The sequence below is a fragment of the Microtus ochrogaster genome, unplaced genomic scaffold, assembly GCF_000317375.1.
Source record: "Microtus ochrogaster isolate Prairie Vole_2 unplaced genomic scaffold, MicOch1.0 UNK11, whole genome shotgun sequence".
Lineage (NCBI taxonomy): Eukaryota > Metazoa > Chordata > Mammalia > Rodentia > Cricetidae > Microtus > Microtus ochrogaster.
The window spans coordinates 6,652,095-6,662,094 of record NW_004949109.1 but is presented as its reverse complement, the minus strand read 5'-3'; positions in this window follow the sequence as shown (position 1 = coordinate 6,662,094).

Genomic DNA, 10,000 nt, shown 5'->3' with positions numbered 1-10,000 from the left:
CTGTCTTGTCCTAGATTTATGATCAATAAATTGGCTGCACTTATTAGACGGCAGGGCCCTAAGATGTTGGGGGGGGAGTATTTCAAATAGAATTAACATGAAGAGATGCAGAGCCATATCCTATCATCTGTGAAATATGGGGCAGGACAAGCCGTACATAAACAGGTATGACCACTCGCACCAAGGGCTACACCGCCCACGAGCCTCCGTCAGCAGCAAGACCCGTGACAGGTATTAATTACCACCTCAGACTTAATTAGCACTGGCATTTTTCTCCCCAAGCTAATTTTTTTTTTAAAGTAAATGAGCATCAGAACACAGACAAATAGGATCCCTGATTTTCAGGGTAAAGGGAGGGAGGCTGGGTCCAAAGGCACCAGCAAGGCAAGCGCAAGCATTTTATTTGGAGTGACACCCTGCCTGTTTGTGAAAATATGGGCCAGTTCTCTCCTTGGTTGATTTACCTTTTGACCTCGCCTGTACATCAGCCAGCCAGTCAGCGACATTTGTCGGGGGTCTGGTGTGCGGCAGGCATTGCAGTGCGTGACTGAGAAGGTGAAAAAGGAGCAGAGAAGTCTTTGACCTTGAGGCAACCTGAGCCCAGGGCACCTGAACTGAGTGCGGCAGCGAACAGGATCCTGCCTACACCTCAAGCTGCCATTAAATGTCCCTTTTAGGGACTCTTTTGGAGAGAGTGGAGGAGGACAAGAGAGGTTAATAGGGAGGGTGTTGAATATGATCAAAGTACATTATATAGTCTTCAGGAAAATCTCAGAATGAAACCAATTATTTTGTCCGGTTAATACATGCTAATAAAATATTTTTGAAGGCTAGACAATGTCTGTTTTATGTGAAGGGGCACCTGCCAGGCAGTCTCATGGCAGGGGAAGAGTGGGGACTTTTGAACCATCGACAGAAATAGGCAGGAGCCAGGCAGACTGGAATCCAAGTCTGAAATTGGCGTTTCTGTGTCTGGAAGCCCCCAGGGAAGAGAGGATTTCTTCTCTCCCAGAGGGTCCGGAAAGCATCAGAGGAGCGGGCAGTGTCAGCCAATCTGCACACTGTATTGCTCAGCTGTGGGGGCTGCATAGAGCCTTGCTGTGTGACCTGGCTACTGGGGGTCCTTTCCAACCCATGGAAGGAAGAGAACGAGAGCCTGGGGCCATTCCTCAGACTCTCAGGGCAATGGGGCTCCGTCTCATCCCCCTGTTCCCGTCTGCAAGGGACCACACATCTCAGTGTTTGGAAGAGAAGGAAGCTCGTGAGAGAGGGTGACTCACTCCAGTTACGGGGATCTCCTGCCATCATGAAGTCATGGCACCTCTGCTGGGCCTTCCCTCGGGCCTCCATTTGAAGAAATGTCGAAGTGGGAGGCCTCATAGCGAATAACTTCAGTCATACTGAGGACACCACGGGTTCTGCCGTGTTGTTAATGCTGGGGTCCTCTGTGAACCACTTCTCCACCCCAGACTGACTGCTACAACATGACCGTGCTCGTCCCTCTACATGAGTCAGACCTATTTAAAGAAAAGACGTGGGAGGAGAAAGGCTTCCGATTCCACTTAGGTCCCAAGAAGAGCAAAGTGACCTTGGGCCTTATTACTCATCTGTGTGTTCTGCCTCTGCTGCCAAGAGCAGATGGGGGCGCTTGCCTCCTCCCTCAGATCTCCCTCTCCGGCCTTGCACCGAAGTTCCAGCACCACGTAAGCCACCCCTCCCCCAGCCTCAAGGGTAGCAAACGCTTGGTCGACATCGGTAGCCAAAGATGCTTTGCTAAGGTTCACCCCAGTTCATGCCTTCAGTGTCCTTGTCTGTCTGGAAACAGCCCCGTCAAGATTTGTAACTTGGCTTTGGTCAAATGACTACGAAACGGAAGGCTGTGTCTCAAGATTGATAGCCCAGTGGGCATCAAGATCTCATTTGTTTCCTGCCCAGGAGTTTTTTTCAGCGGAGGAGAGGTGAATGTTGAAGGGTGCAGAGGAACGTCAAGATAGATGCAGCACGGACCCCGCCGGGCTGCCCCTTTCCCCTCCCCGCCCCTTTTAGACGGCCTTGCCTTCCTTCAAGCTCACAGGACCCACTGAAACATCACAGCATGGAGCTTCCTGGCAACCAGGCCCTGCGGTTTGTCCCTGCTGCCATTCATTTGTGAGAGCCGCTGGGGAGCGAGGCACCAATGGGGTCACTATTGAGACAGAACCCGAGTGTCCTTCCCACGCTGTCATCTCCCCAGCTATTCCTGCTGCTGTCTTGCTATTGAACACCTTGGCCGAAAAGGGAGGGCTGCATTGTTCAAGCTTATGACCACTCTGTGGGGACATTTTAACCTCTTGATTGACCAACGTGGAGTTCCACCCCTTGCCTCTGTTGGCCAGCTCTAAGATCTCCTAGGTCATTTGGTCAGAGGTCCAGGCCTCTGTGGTGAGTGCAACAGAGCTCACCTTTTTCTCCCACCCAGCCCTGATATGCCCTCAGAGTTGGGGTTCTCCAGTACCCAAAGCCCAATGACATACTGTCTCCTCACATCTGTTTCTTGGGAAACCTGACCTGTGACAGCTCTCCCAGCATGCCCTGGGAGGAGAGGTGTCTGATGATCAAAAAGGAGGAAGGACTTCAGAATGTAAGAGAACAATACACTAACATTCGTTCAATATTCAGACTCCATGAACAACCCCACTTCCTCATTGCCGGGCGTGGGCGTGTATGTGTGTGTGTGTGTGTGTATGGGAGGGAGGATCTAGCTGTGGGTGTGGCTATCATGAAGCGCATGCTAATGAGGTGGTGGAACCATATTTCTGTGCTACAATGCCATCACAGTCTGAGGAGAGCATGCCTGTCAAATCCTAAAACCTTTGCTACGATCTTGGGCAAGTTTCTACATTTGGGGGGACCCTAAATAGGAGTTTTGGGGTGAAGAGTGCGGCACAAAGGCCGACCGTGAGTAGGTGGGCGCACATCACCTGTACTATGCGAGTCCAGTGAAATGCTCCGTTTCTGCTACATAATACCCAAAATTCTAGGAAAGTCCTGGAATTTGAATTTCGGAAAATGAACAGTGTCCTATTAATATGCAAAACAAGAGGTCAACAGCTTCTCAAGGGTTAGTGGCCAACTGACTGAGAGTGAGGAGTGCATTGAGGTCCCGGGGTGCACACAAGAGGCAGCAGGAGAAGCTCTCACTGCTTCACCAGGGGCCTGTGATGTCATGAGCCAAAGGGATGTTCCCCAAACATGGCGCCCCACGCCGACAGAGAAAAAGAATATTGTCCTCTTCACAAAGTCATGTTACAGATACAGGCTGCCATGGCAAGTGTTTCTGGGCTTCGATTTATAGGCAGTGATGTCAAGTTTCCTCTTAAAATAAATGTTTATAAACACAAATTAATGCCATTATATGAGGTATTTAGTTGTATAGGCAGCTCGTGAATATCACTTAAAAAATCACAGTGCTGGTACGTGAAGGACGGAAGTCTGCTATTAGGTTTGCTGTTGGAAGGTATGAAAAATTAGATAAGAGGCATTGTTAACAGTCGTGTTGCAGAAATGCAGCAAATATTAAATAAATGCCAAATGCTATCACTTAGAATTTATGTCAGTGTGTTAGAACTGTGTATGTTTTCACTGTTGTTTCTGGTGTGTTCCTAACTGGGTTCGTTTTTCCTGGCTGTTCTGTATTAGATAAAATGGTCCAGGCCTTTAGTCCCTAGCATGCTGGCATGGTTGAGAGTCTGCCCTGGATCACACCTTGTTTTTGTACACTCGTTACATACCCAACACATAGCAGGTACCATTAAAGCCACTAATTAATCACAAAGATTGGGCATAGTGACTTAAGTCTGTAATCACAGAATGTAGGGGGCTGAGGCAGGAGGATTAGTCAAAGGTCAAGGCCAGCCTGAGTTATACAATGAGTTCCAGGCCAGCCTGGGCTACAAAGTAGAACCATGAGTTAAAAGAAAAGAAGCTCACAACTCTAATGGAATGTCCTTGGATGTATCAAACACCTCTCCAGGCCCAGAAGAAGCTGGCCTACACAAAACAGACCAGACCGCTTTTTGTGTGTACGGGGTGTGTGTGGGGGGGTGTTTTTTTTTTTAAATTTCATATGGTTTTATTATGCTTATTTTTTAATTTTTTATTTTTTTAAAAATTTCATATCGTTTTATTATGCCTATTGTGTTTTTTGTTTGTTTTGAGAGGAGGGAGGAGAGAAACATGAAATTATTGGGTGTGCAGCAAGAGGAGAAACATGGAATTGGGGAGGATATGGGAGGAATTGGGGGAGGAAAAACATGATCAAAATATATTGTATGAAAAAAATTGAATAAAAATGTTTAAAAAATAAAAAGAAAATCATTAAAAAACCTAGAGGATATAAAGAGACTTTTAGGGGAAATCCAAAGTCAGGAATATCTTCAAACTGGATATACAGACACTTTGGGAAATTGAGAAAACCAGTACTTTTCAGATTTTCTCAGCCATAGAAAGTTCTGTTCCAAGAAATCTTATGGGTACCCTGGAAATGCCCGAGAACAAGGCACAAAGACTTGCATGATGGAAGAGGGATGGGTGGGGCGCTGGGTTTACCTGTTGGCCCCTCCTCTCTTTGTTGGGTACCTACACCCAGCCCACCAAGGTCTGTGAAATGTGCTGGTCATTTTAGAATCTCTGACTTAGGGCAGGTTTTGTCCTTAATCTTTGTACAGATGTCACTTTGTGTGTTCAGCATGGTCAAAACCACGCATGTTTAATTAATCGATACCTAGTGGCTGTGTGCTTGTTTGTATCTATGCTCTCTCTTCCTCTCTCACCATACAGCCCTGGCCTGGCTTGGAACATGTATACTAGGCTGGCCTCAAACGCATAGAAATCTGCCTCTGCTGTCTGCGTGCTAAAATTAAATCTCGGACAATTTTCTCTTTTTACATTTTCTTTCTTTTTTTTTCATTTTGGGAAATTTCTTGGCAGGTACAATGATGGCATGTTCTTGATGTGTAATGACAGACCAGGGACATAGGCGTACCTATTATCTCAGACAGTTCTCTTGCTTTGTGACAGAGAGCTCATCATTCCCACCACTATTTTGAAATAAGCTGGTAGAAGTTAACCATGGTTATTGTGATGTGGTGTAAACCTCTAGAAGCCATTCCTCCTACAAGTTGCATCCTTGCAGTTACATATTGATATGTATGAATAAATACGTGTGAACATATCTAACTTCTGGGGAAAACCAACCAAAGTGCCAAGGCTATAAATTCCTCCCAGAACTCCAAGTTTCGGGCCTAATGCTCTCTACACAGCCCCAGGATCCAGAGAAGCCCCCGGTGCATAGCAGATAAACGAAGAAAAAGAACGAGTAGAAAGCTTGTCACTGGGACTCTTGAGAGATAGAGTTAATGGATCACACGGGGGCAGCTTTCCCAAGCTCTCAATGAAGGCCAGCCAAGTGGTGGAAAGGCCGCGATGCCCCAAGTGTAGGGAGCTGCACAGGCTCACACCTGGGATTATGCAGCAGCTGATGAAATGGAAAGAAAATGAGAAATCCGAGGTCTCCAAGAAAGAAGACACCCCCCCCAACCGTGGGTGGGGCTCGGGATCTAGAATGAGTCCAAAGCAGTTTGGGATCTGATCAGGGAGACGCTTGGAGAATTTTATGATGGCCAGACGTGAGCTTGTGGTGTATATAGGTCAGCCCTCTGCTCTGCAGACATAACTCAGACTAGGCAGCTGATGTGTGTCCTGGAGAAAGAGGCAGAAGAGTGATAAGCTCATGCTCAGGAGTTTTCCCATGGGGTTTGCCAAAAGCACAAGCCTGTGATGTGCCTCAGTCAGCTGGCTTGGGAAGAGTGACAGATACATGAGTGTTCTTGCTTCACACGCATGAATGCTGTGCTCCACACCCTGGTTCTCTTCCCATCTCCACCTCAGCACCATCCCACCAGGAACCCAGTGCCTTTCATCTTTCCACCAAGCTAAGTCTAGCCTCTAACACTTCTTTTTTCTGGGCCTGTTTATTTGATATCACTCTGTCTGGTGGCCCAATGGATGGACGTGCACAGGTTATCTCTACATGGATGAAATGAAACTTAAATAAATAAAATGGAAAGAGATCAAGAAAGGCACCCGGATGTCAACCTCTTTCTTACACATACCCACAGACACACATGCCCACACACCGCACATATGCAAACGCATGTGTACATGAGCATGCATACCACACACACACACAAAAGAACAAAAATACAATTGAGAAAATTGTTCTACTTAAGGGAGTACGTTACTTTTTAAATTTTTGAGCATTTATATATGAACATGGTGTTTATATCAATTCATCCTTCCCTTTCCTCCCTCCAAGTCCTCCCAAGTCTCCCCCTGACCAACTTCTCCTCCAATGTATGACCTCTCCTTTAATTATTATCACTGTGTGTGTGTGTGTGTGTGTGTGTGTGTGTGAGAGAGAGAGAGAGAGAGAGAGAGAGAGAGAGAGAGAGAGAGAGAGAGAGAGAGAGAGAATTAATTTAATGTTGCTCTTATATTCAAGGCCCACCAGGCTGACTCAGGTTGGAATAAGACAGCCAATCAGGGAGCTTGACCCTGGAGAAACAGAATTCTCCCTCTGCAGCTGTAGATTGACTATAGCTCTTCATTTAGGGGTGGGACTTTGTGAAATGTCCCTCATTCATGCTATCACATAGACTGGAGTCATCATTGTTCAGGTCTTTAAGCCACCATACTGTTGAGATTTTGCAGGTATAGCTTCTTTGTCCTATCTAGAAGGCACAGTTTTACAGCAGACTTCCTGGCCAGGAGTTCTTATGGTTACTCCTCTTCTGTGATGTTTCCCAACCAAGTCTTTGGTGTAGGGTTGTGTTGTAAATGTATCAACTAGATACCCCACAGTGATTTATTTTCTGTGTTTTGAGCAGTTGTGGGTCTCTGTAATGGTCTCCATCTGTTGTTGCAAAAAGAAAGATACTTTTTTTTCTTTTTCTTTTTTGAGACAGGGTTTCTCTGTACAGTTTTGAAGCCTGTCCTGGCAGTTGCTCTGTAGACCAGGCTGGTCTAGAACTCACAGAGATCTGACTGCCTCTTCCTCCCGAGTGCTGGGATTAAAAACATGTGCCACCACCACCACCAGGCCAAAATAAATAAATGAAGAAAGAAAGAAAGAAAGAAAGAAAGAAAGAAAGAAAGAAAGAAAGAAAGAAAGATGCTTCTTTGGTGAGGGGTGAGAGCTACACTTACCTGTGCATGTATGGACAGAGTATTTAGAATGAGGGTAGAAATTGCATTGGTTTAGGAAAGTAGCTTGCAGGCCATTTCTACCTCAAGTCTTCCAAGTTCTATAAGGCTCTATTGATGAAGATAAAAGTTACCTCTTGATTATTCCACATATGTTGTTTTAGAACATAAAGACCAAATCATACTAGACCAATTACAAATAATTTGCATTATAAATAATTTGCACCTATCCTTGAAAGTCTTTTATGTACTTACCACCTTGCTTTAGACTCTCAGTAGCATACTGCAAACCCTAGTGGATGTGAAGGTAATAAAACAGCTTTTCTTAGACAAATATCCTAGCAGTCACACTTCACTAAATTGAGACTCACCTTTTACTCCAACCTAGCTAGATTCTCATGCATATTGCACAGTTCCAACCTGGACTCTCCCTGTAGCCCATTTCGAAAGACATATTTGCTCAGCCTTATCAGTCAGGTGTTCAATTATGCTTCCTTTGTATCAGGCACCTCGAGGGCCGGAGACAACACACGTGGGTTTGGATTTTAATAGCTGGGAGTGTGTCCATGCGAGGTTCTCTGTATTTGCTAGATGTCAGGTGCCCGAAAGGACGGTAAAACACTGTGATCCTTGGTGTTTCCAAGTAGCTGGGCTGGTGATGTCATATTTGCAGCACTGAGATTGTTCTGTGATCTCAGTCTGGGGACACTTGGGGAGTTTGGGAATGAAACGGTGATAGGTGGTTGTGGGTCATACTGGTTGGACATGTAGGGGGGTGACTGAGTGACTTTCCAGAGAGTCTGTCTGCATAGATGGATGCGGTATTTCTTTAATGCTACCTTAACTCCAAGGCTAATACTTCAGATCTACTTGCTTCAGTAGCAGCTCTTTTCTTTTTATCATTTCAAAGAAAAATCTAGAAAATATAAGTATACACCAAAAAAAAATTAAAATAATCCTAAATCTATAAATCAGAAATAGCTGGTTGTGATTTTAGTATGTGTCTTGTGTGTCTCTTTTTTCCTCTCTTCATGAAAATACATTTTTCTTTTTTTGGTTTCTTGAGATAGGGTTTCTCTGTAAGTTTTGGAGCTTATCCTGGAACTAGCTCTTGTAGACCAGGCTGTCCTTGAACTTACAAAAATACACCTGATTCTGCCTCCTGAGTGCTGGGATTAAAGACGTGTGCCACCACCGCCTGGCTTGCAAATACATTTTTAAAAAGCAAGCTTTAGTATTATATTGTTTATCCAACTATTTTTTCATTTATCACAGTTAGAATTTTTACATTAATAGATATCAGCTGAAAACAAATATCTCATTTGTCATTTATTCAAACTGATGCATTTAGTCTATTTTCATTTTTTTACTTATTGTCTTAGCTTGGATTTTTATTGCTGTGAAGAGACACCACGACCATGGCAACTCTTATAAGGAAACATTTCATTGCAGTGGCTCCCTCACAGTTTCAGAGGTTCAGTCCATCATCATCATGGCGGGGAGCACGGCAGCGTGCAGGCAGATGTGGTGCTGGAGCTGTGTCCTACATCTTGACTCAGAGGCCACAGGAAGGTGATGGATGCCCCACTGAGTGAAGCTTGACAAAAAGACCACAAAGCCCGCCCCCACAGCGACACACTTCCTCCAACAGGGCCGCATCTATTCCACTCCAACAGAGTCACACCTCCTAACGGTGCCGCTCCCTTTGGCATCCATTTTCTTTCAAACCACCACACCTATATAAAAACAAACATTCTTGACTATAAATACATGTTAATAGCTCTGGCAAGTCATTCCTGTTCTTCTTCTTGGCTGTTTTCCTTGGGGCTGAGGAGGTGTCAGTGTGCCTTGTGTCCTGATGACAGACTAATGGTTTATTTGTGGTAAGGATGTTTGGCAGATCTCATCAATTAATGACTTTGCTTGTTTCTGCATCTAGAGGTTGCTGTGACATCCTCTTCATTGCTGGTACCCGCAAAGCGAGGTCAAGGACTACACCAACTGGAGGGATGCCTGGGCAGCACCTACTACAATCTTGACTGTGCTTGACCGTGACAACTGCTACCACTCACGAGGAGCTGCTCAGTCCTCACAACAGGTCCTAGCAGGATCATGGTTTCTGTAGTGAGACAATGGAAGCACAGAGAGGCAAATTTATTTTTCTTAAGATACACAGCAAGTAAGTGGTCTGACTTGGGTTTAAGGTCAGCGTTTTATAGAGATGGGTTTTCATTGGTTTTGCAAACTTTCACCCATAAGCAGGTGATTACAAAGCTATTCTGATGTCATTTTCTTCAGTGCTTTCAATGTTAACGAGAATGTCTACCCCCAAGAGAAGCACTTATGGACAGCAGGCTGGATGGGTACATTGGAGGGTGACTTGGGTGAATCAGTTATTTCATTGCTTGTTTGTTTCTGGTGGTAGGAGCAGAACTTAAGCCTTTCTACATGATAACGAAACATTTAAGTCTTGGAGGTTGGGTTGCTTGTTTGTCCCAGCTGCCAAGCCAAAAATAACCACTCAGAAAACCATATTATTAGCAATACTGTTTGGCCAATAGCTTAAGCGTATTTCTGGCTAGACTCATATCCTAAACTAACCCATCTCTATTAATATGTGTATGGCCATATGGCAGTGGCTTGTCGGCAAAGTTTTGGCATGTCTGACTCTAGCGGCTCCATAGTGTCTTCTGACTCTGCCTTTCTTTCTCCCAGCATTTTGCCTAGCTTTCCAGCCTAGTTCTGTTCTTCCCTGCCA